Below are 6,510 nucleotides of genomic sequence, written 5' to 3' on the forward strand. Positions count from 1 at the left end.
GGAGTACTCCCATTACATGTTGAGTGTCCTGGTATTTGTGATGGCCAAGGCTGATCTAGGCCTTGCTCAACCAGAAGGGGAAAAGAGAGATAGCCTCTCTCTCTCTCTCTCTCTCTCTCTCTCTCTCTCTCTCTGTGTGTGTGTGTGTGTGTGTGTGTGTGTGTGTGTGTGTGTGTAAGAGAGTATAGAAGTTTGCCTTTACTCTCCCCATTTCCAAATCAGCCCTCCCTGCTCTCTGTGACTGGTGGCTTAGTGCACCAGTGATTAGGTGACAAGAGAGCACCTTCCCGCCCTGTTTCCTCTCAATGCCTCTGGGCCACAGCTTTTGAAGGAGCCCAGCCCTGCCACTATCCCGCTTTTATCACCGGCTGTATGGGCCTTTATCTGGAAAGGCCTGGGCTTTGCCCCTGGCTTCATCAATCATTTGGACCAGTTCACATCTCCTTCACGGTGTTCCGCCTCATTAAACCCATCAACAGCACTACAGAACAGAGAAGTGGTAGGGTGAGCTGGGCATAAACACTAGTTCCCACTGTTCTCTCTCAGGCCTGGAACCAACCCCAGGAACCTGCAACAGAAGGTGCCTATGAAGCCTGGGTCCATCAGGTATGGCCCGCACTCTGATATGTAGGATTAGCTGCCTGCCCTGGGATATTTCTTAGAGCTTGTCTTAAGAAATTGATCAGCCCAAGCTGACAAGCACTCTTCTTAGAGAACTTCCTGGTGAAACTGGAGACCAGTGAGACCTGAGATTATAGCTTCCCAGAAAGAGAACACTGTCAAGACTAAGAAATGTGAGTTCTGGTTGTTTAAGAAAAGCAGAAAGGGGAAAACAAAAAGAAAAAGATGGGAGTTTGCTTGAGGGCAGGAAACAAGCCTGACACCAAATTAAAGAGCACATCAGACAAAATGAATCAGTCAGGTATCATCAAGGAGACTTGCATAAAACCCAACTGTCTATGTGATAAAAAAAAAAAAAGGTTGCTGTAATTTTCCAAATTGTTCCTCCAGCTTTAGATTTTTCCAGGATTTTTTGAACAAATAAACAATAACACAGGCTTTCACACACATTGTTTCATCGTGGTTTTTGAAGGTGAAAAGGCCAAATCTAAGAAGTACTGCATTCAATCGTGATCACATGGTGAGGCATCTTTTTTCTTTCTTTTCTTTCTTTCTTTCTTTCTTTCTTTCTTTCTTTCTTTCTTTTTTAACATAACTTTGTTGACATATATGTTCAGGGTGACATCATTCATTTATGTATAGAATTCTGTGTCCCAAAGTCTGGGATATGATATCTACATCCAAAATGCTTCCCTGAGGGACTCCCCTCAACAGACTAGAGGAAGCAAAGAAGTAAACAGAAAACCCTGACCTGTCACTGAAGTGCTGAGATCAGTCTCTAACCACCAAAAGAGATGCAGAGGAGAGCTTTGCACAGTGCTTAGAAAAGAGGTGGGGGGTTGGGGCGCTGGGGAGAAGGATTCTGATGAAGGGAAAGTAAACCTTGCCTTTGGCTACCAACATCTAACATCCATTCTGTACCTTCTGCAGCAGACTTTATCTCCTCCAGCAACCAAGCTGAATATTATTTTATGGTCCAGCAACAGCAGGCTGTGCTGTTTCATTGAAATCTTACTGAGAAGTTTCAACGGAAGGAGGAAAGACACCTCCACAGTCCAGGCCCATCCCACCATCCTGCCGCCGCCTGGCACCAGGCTGCCCAGGCTTCCAAGGCCGCTGTCCCCAGGCGACCTCTGCGGGAACGCTGAGGTAAGGATGAGATTAGGAAATCCTCTAAACCATTTAGACTGTGTGTGCAAAAGACACTGGCCATCCAGTCCAGCCAGCATCCCACGCACATGGGGACCTCACATCACCTTTCTACTTTGCCTCCCCAACAGATGCGCACTGAGTATGTAGATCACCACACACTGCGGTTATTAATAATCATAAGACATCAGGCGATTACAAAAAGAAAAAGCGTTAAATGTCAGGACCTGGGGCAAGATTTTTAAAATGGCAACGCACCAAACCCAAGTCTGTAACTTTAACTTTTTTAATAACGATTTTTTTTTTCTGCCTGAGCTGGAAGCTCACACCGAATCCTGGAGGAATTGCTAAATCAGATTAAGGTTATATTTTGCAACAGGCTGGACGGAGCAATAAAGGAGAGCGCGCGGAAATGGGACTTCACCCATCAATTAGATCTCTATTAGCAGCCAATGCAGGCTTCACCACAGGAAACGTTAAGTTCCTACCCAGAGTGGACTCTTGCACTTCCCACCCCCATCTCTCACCTCGCCTGTCCTCCAGAGTTAAACAACTATTGCGGCCACATAACAGGACCAAACCAACCCCTTTGTCTGGTCCATTGTTTTTGTTTGGCGTTTTGTTTTCCTTCCAGGTCTTATTTTGAAGTTCCACACCACCTGCCTTCCCATTCCCTGGGACACTAAGTCTAGGCTGGCTGAACAGGTTGCTGAGCAACACCTGCGCTGTCAATCAGGTCTCTCAGGACCTCCGTGTAGGAGCTGATGCACTGGGCCTTATTAATATTAAATGCTTTAGGACGGTCCCGAGCAGTCGGTAATGAAAGGTGATTAACAAGACAATGGACAGGACTCAATGGTGGGGCCACTCATCTGCTGTAATAGATCAGACCTGCCTCAGGGCGTCAGCGTGCCAATGCCGCCCCGGGATCGCAAGGAGTCAGAATGCGACGTGGCCTTATGAGTTTCAGACCATTGAAGTGGCGTTCCTTGTCGGCTGGGGAGGCGACTCGCAGGCGGGGTCCACTCTAACCTGGGCTTCATCTCCCTTCCCGCGCTAGAGCTTCAAACGCTGGAATCTGAGCGCTGATGGGAAAACACCCCTAATGGTGGTATCTCTAAGTTGGCACATGGACAAGAAAATGGGGCCAGCCGGATACCCATTCCTCTCTTGCAGCCTGGGACAAATGCACTCAGTTCTTGACCCTCAGCTCCTCCACCCTCAGAAGAAACATTTCCTTGGACCCTAAAAGGACTCATTTATCCTCCTCATGGGGATTTGAGGACTATGCTCCTTGTGCCAGCTAGCTCTGAATCGCCCCCACCACACACACACACACACACACACACACACACACACACACACACACACACACACACACACACACACACACACACACACACACACACACTGCTGCCTCGTCCTGCTCGCGGCCCTGCCCGTAAGGCGATAAGGTACAACAGCCCAGGAATGAGCAAGCAGGACAAGTGGCCAAACGGATAAAGGAGGCGTTGTCGCCGCTGCCCCCCCCCCCCCAAACCCCATTCAGGGGCGGAATTCAAATGGATATTTCTCCCCTCGGCCCAGCTGAACCAGGCTCAATGCCTCAAAGGTGCAGAGCTGCCTCGGTGGACATGCTCTGTGGCTGATATTATAATTTTCATAATGCGCTTTTATGTCTCTGCAGACTCCTCTGGTGAGGAGCCCGCAGAGCTGCTGAAAGGGGCTTTGAGAGGCCCGGGCTCCCGGCTGCTGCGAGCTGCGCGCCCCCCGCGGGCCTGAGTGGCACCGCGTGCCCCAGCCGGGGCGCATCCCCTGCGCGCTGCTCATTAGCATGCTCCCCGAGTGTCCCCAGCCAGCTCTGGCCCGCCCGCAGCCTCTCAGCGCCCCTCGGGGTCTGGGCCACCCGCCTGGGTTGTGAGCTCCAGGGCGTCGCCCTTGCTCTGGCCTGGTTCAACCCGCGCGTAGCCGACTTGTGGCCAGCTAGAGCCCCAGGGAAGGTCAAGGTGTTAGGATGTGAGCGGAATCCCCGCAGCAGCCAGAAGCAGCGCGGGCTGGTGGCCTGGGTAGAACGCTAGTCTCTAAGGGTCTGGAAGGGAAGGGACACTAGTGTGTGGGTCCCAAAGAGAAAGCAGGGATTGGAGGAGAGGTCTCTCCATAGTGCAGTACCATGTTCTGTTCTAAGCCTTAAACACAAATCCTTGAATCTTCCAACCCAATAGGGAAACTGATCCTCTGAGAAACAGTGAGACAATAGGAGAACTAAGAGAACTAGGTTTTTAGACCTGTGTTCTCAGGGCCCTTAGAACTGAGCTAACAGCCACCGTCCTGGTATTTCCTGACTTCTGAAGCGGCATTCAGTTCACCGTGAAACCCATTTGCCAGATCTATAAGGAGCAATGCAGATCAATTAGTCAAAATGTCTGGTTTACACCTGTGTTACTAAGTCATAAAGGCTGACTAGTCTTTAGCGCCCAAGTTAGCAGAGCGCGGTGGTTCACGCCTTTAATCCCAACCAGAGGCAGGAAGATCTCTGTGAGTTCGAGGTCAGTCTGGTCTACAGAGCTCTGTAGAGTTAGTTCCAGGACAGCCAAAGGTACACAGAGAAAGCCTGTCTTGGAAAAAAAAAAAAAAAACTCAAGTTGTCTCCTCTTTTTTCTCCCTCTCCATTTCTGGCTTCATAGTAGGAGTTACATAATAACATAGGCCTTCTGAGAGTCTAAAAGAGAAAATACTTTAACCACCAATTAATGCATTAAAATATAACAAGTATTTGCTGCAATGAGACTAAAAAGAAAAAAAATGGAAGAAAGAACTTCCCAAATAGATTCATCATTTGTACTGGCCCTGTGTAGCTGAATATATAATTTTAGCTCAACCTGAATATATAGTACTGTAGGCCATTTCCTCTAGACTCAGAGCTACAACTCTGAAGCAAGCCCCACTCCCCACCAAACTTGGGAACTGTTTTTAAGAAAAAACAGGTAGAAGCTGTGAGACTGTAGTTAACTCTATCCCCAAGGCCAAGGTCACAGAAAGGTTCAATAATTGTTCTCTTAAGTAGGGAGTCTATTAGGAGGACAAAAATACCAATTGTGTCCCTTTCAAACAGGCCCAGGATGTGTTAATAATGAGGAAGAGCAATTAGCACATGTCTCTAATTCATAATTGCTCAAAAGCCATAGTTTTAACAAAGAAAAGTAGGTACATATTTAGGCCCCAAATCCATAGAAGACCTGGCTTGGAACAGGAGTAAAAAGAGCAATGCATTTAAATTAGCTATGCCATATACCACAGCCCCAATTGCCTATCGCTCTTCTCATTGGCTTTGCTAGAATTGTATTAAGATTCTGACAACACCCACCATGCACTGGGAAGCAAAAGTTAACCTCACTCATCCATCTGCAATACTCCCACGAGGTCAGTCCAAACCCAGTGTCAGGTTGGATTTTTATATATCTATGGAAAGGCTATTAAGGCTTAATCTAAACTTGAAAGCATGTATGACCTAGAAACAAAGCAATAGGTCCCAAAACACAACCCACAGATTTCACTCCTAGGGTTATTATATTTGATTTTCTTCCTTAAACCAGCCTCATTGTTCTTGTTTATGAACATAGTGGTGTAGCCCTACATATCTAATAGAATAGTCCCAAATTAGAGCTGAAATCTGTTCTTCTTCCTGGTTTGTTGCAGAGCAATGGAAGCTAACTACATCTGTAAATGGGAAACAACAGCTGCTCACACATTTCTTCATTAAATAAGCGTTAGGGTACCTGCTGATTGGAGCCATTTTGGGGTTTGGATAGGAATGGCTTCTTAAAACCCTGCCCATATGTTAGCCTCTATTCAATTCAACAACTTTGCTCTGGATGCCTCTAAATCAAATGCTATTAAATCCTTATTAAAACTTGAAAATGGTCTAAGGTAAAATGGTTTTGCATACTTGCAAGGAATTGGTAATGTGCCATTTTAGCAAGCAATCCGAAAATTGCAACCATAGTAGACAGGAACAAAGGGTTGGGCCACTCAGAACATTCATGACTTCCTCCTCAACAACTTTTGTTTAAATCACCCAGCTAAATGAGAACAACAGATAGGTTTTCTTTAAATTATTTACTTTGTATTGCTATTTAAGCCCCGGAAAAAACTTAGTAAACCACATCATTTTCAAAAATGACAAAATTTGACAGTAACTACCAAGATAATCACCGTCATAGAGGAGTTAATGACAGTGTCATTATTGAAAATAAGAATGTTATCATTCCTTATTGCACATGTTAGCATAAGCCTTAAAAGACTTGAAAAGCACACTTGATCACTGTGCAATTGTGGATTTGGGTTGAGTGGTGGATTTAAAATATCATGACTATTTAGATACAAAGGGTATTCTATATCAATTGTTTAAAATGTGTATGTAGCTGCCCAGAGAAGGATAGGGATGGATGGATTACATAGGGCTAGGGCTATAGCTCAGTCATAGAGCATTGCATAGTATGTGCTGAGTTCCTTACCTAGTACCCAAAAACAAAGGAAGGAAAGGAAAAAGGTAGTGGGCAGCAATGTGGGTGGGTAGGTGGGTGGGTAAAGAGGGAGGGAGGAACCCTCTAGCTACAGGCAGACTGCACAGCTCAGGGCCTGAAAGTCTTTCCTTCTTACCTCGGGTTTTTTGTTTTTGTTTTTTAAATCTCCATCTCCTCCCCCTCTTCCTCTCCTCCTCCCTTACTGCACATGTTCCCC

The sequence above is a fragment of the Cricetulus griseus genome (genome assembly GCF_003668045.3).
Source record: "Cricetulus griseus strain 17A/GY chromosome 1 unlocalized genomic scaffold, alternate assembly CriGri-PICRH-1.0 chr1_1, whole genome shotgun sequence".
Taxonomy (NCBI): domain Eukaryota; kingdom Metazoa; phylum Chordata; class Mammalia; order Rodentia; family Cricetidae; genus Cricetulus; species Cricetulus griseus.